At 30.1% G+C, this 2,825-nt stretch overlaps 1 pseudogene; it reads right to left on the bottom strand.

Moving 5' to 3' along the window:
• Positions 1 to 1,220: 1,220 nt before the first annotated feature.
• Positions 1,221 to 2,614, bottom strand: LOC131174603 (pentatricopeptide repeat-containing protein At1g71490-like; annotated as a pseudogene).
• Positions 2,615 to 2,825: the final 211 nt, after the last annotated feature.

The raw sequence follows: 2,825 nt of genomic DNA, 5'->3' as shown, positions 1-2,825 counted from the left end.
AAAAGTTTAGATTGTTTTGACAATTATTTCTAGTTGACATGGCACTGAGCTTACATCCTACGTGGCATGTTGTTAACCCATTAACAGCACAACAAACGGTAGGATAAAATTGTAACCCCTTTCAAAATTTAGGATTTAATTGATAATTTTCAAAATCTGAAAAATTCAATTTTTTTTTTTACAATATTCCCATTTATCAATTATTTATATTAAAATCAAATTCAAACCTTTTTTTTCATGGTATTGTTGGTTATTAGTTATTTTAGCAAATCAGTAGCAAAGTTCTCTTTTAAAAAAAAAAAATTTTAAGAAAAATTATAAAAAATTATTTTATAATGATATATCTCCAATTATAAGATAACTATTTAATTATAAAGTTACTATATGAGTTACTTTGTAGAAAATAAATTAATAATTTCATTGGCTAGGAAAATTACAAAACAACATATTTTACCCATTTTTAACCTAAGGAAAATCCTTGTCAACATGATGTGGTGTTATCCAAGTCAACAAGCCATTTTGGTGTCATGTCCATTAGCACAAAGCCTAAAAAAGAGAAAGTGGCTATAGATTTTTTTTTTTTTTTTTAATACCATTAATTTTAACTTTTTAAGGGTCTATTTGGTGAACTATCAGGGGAAAAAACTAATAGACAAAATTAGTGGAAAAACTCAATTTCATTTGGTAAATTTTTATTTATATATTTTTATTTTATTTGTTTATAAAATTGATATTGATATTATCTGTTACAACTTGCAACTATAAGTGATGAAAGTATATTACTCTATTATAAAAATTATAAATACTTAATTGTGAAATCAAATGATAAATCAGTTGTTAAACAATTTTTTTAATTATATATATTGAGAAAAATATCTTTAATAATATTAATAATAAAGTAATCATACAATACTTATAGAAAATGAAAATTATTGAAGATAATTGCAAATTTAAAATTATAATAAAAATTTATTATTTTATGAAATTATTTTTATTTACTTAATTATTGTTATTTATTGAAAAGTTACATGCATTATTATATTTTTTTTTCTCTTAATAGATAATTTATTATTGTATACAATTTTTTTTCTTATAAATTGAATAAAATAAAAAAATTTTTATCCCATTGACTCAATTTCCTAACTCTGCCCTAGCTATGCAACTATAGGATTCCTGATAATATATTTTTTTATCCCCTTTATTCTTAAAGATAGGAATCAAAGTGCTCTCCTCCACTCATTTAACATCTTTCTAGATTTCCCACTCATTTGACATCTTTTTAGATTTCACCCTTGATAGAAATCGCGTAGAAAACGGACTTTGCTACATGAATCACTAAACATCTCCCATGCAGGCAAAGTTCTGCAAACATGGAACTATGCCATGTGCACTAGGCATCTTTCCATACATTTTTCCTTCAGTTCCAGGCTTAAATGGCTACTTGCTGATAGAACTGCCACCATGGCTTGGTTTAATATGATGTTTGTTCATTTTCATCAAAAAGTTTTAATATTGATCGCCCCTCTCCTTGTATTCTAAACCCAGCAATCAAGTATATGTCACTTGATCCCTCCCTGCTCATTGAATCCAACACCCCTTTCTTTAGCTTCTAAAACTTTTCCACCTCTTGCATGCATGTCAACAAGAGTATTCCATGGCAACAGATAATCCTTATATCCAACACACCTCAAAATTAGCAATAAACTCCTTCCCATGTTGTAGGAAGGATGCATCCTCAGATCAGTTCATGTTGGTGTAACCAAAAAGCATGGAGTTCCCAGTCATCATTATATTCTTTTCATTTATTGAAATAAAATGTAGCCATGTCTAAGATCTCTGCACCAGGAATACACAGTGATAAATTTCTAACATTATCAGCTCCATCACAAAAGCTACAAATTCCAGAGCCATGAATCTCTTTACCTAATTTAATAGCCCCAATATGGTAACTTGACCCAAAGCAATAACCATTGCCACTGAATCCAAACGAATGCTACAACTTCTCACCTCAGAAAGCAACTCAAACGCCTCCTAAAATTGCTTGACTGCAAGCAACTCCAGCTAGTATTCCAAATTATAATATTCAATTTAACACCTGCGACCTGCATTTTTTCCAAACAGCTCAAATGCTTCCTTCCACATTCCCTTGGAGGCGTAACCAGAAATCATTGCATTCCAAGAAACAGCATCTCTGTCTGGCATTTTGTCAAACAAGCAACAAGCAATCTCTAGTTCTGCAGTTTTTGCATGCATTGAAAACAAAGAATTATGCGCAAATAAACTCCATGTATGACCTTTGACCAAAAAAAAAAAAAACTCCATGTATGACAGCTAGCATTAATGGACTCAAGAACCTCTCCCGAAGGCTAGATCCAATTTTTCACAAGTGGCCTTGAGAACATACAGGTACATGAAATTAACAGGTCTAATGCTTTTATTTATCATCTGCTTACAGGTAGAAAGAACCTCTCCAAATAATCAATTTCTAACATAAGAATAAGTAGCAAATTCCAATGCAAAGGGTGCAAAATATTTTAGTTCTCAGTAATGGTTTGAGCATCAACTAAAAGATAAAAGTTTTTGTAAAATTGACAAGCATGGGAACCAAAATGGGGTGTTACAAAGAAAAAGTTGAAAGGAACCAACAAAACTCAACAATTTCACGCCCATTCAATTCTTTAACATAACATGGTCAAATTTGCAAATTTCAGTATCGGAAAAGAAAAGTTTCATCTAATTTTGGAATATTTATCAAGAAGTTTAAGAACTCCTACTCGCAAACATGGCATGTAAAAAGATCCAAATGCCCAAATCCCATCATATAT

The sequence above is a fragment of the Hevea brasiliensis genome, chromosome 16 (assembly GCF_030052815.1).
Source record: "Hevea brasiliensis isolate MT/VB/25A 57/8 chromosome 16, ASM3005281v1, whole genome shotgun sequence".
Classification (NCBI taxonomy): domain Eukaryota; kingdom Viridiplantae; phylum Streptophyta; class Magnoliopsida; order Malpighiales; family Euphorbiaceae; genus Hevea; species Hevea brasiliensis.
The sequence above is the reverse complement of the archived record's forward strand: the minus strand, read 5'-3'. Positions and strand labels throughout refer to the sequence as shown.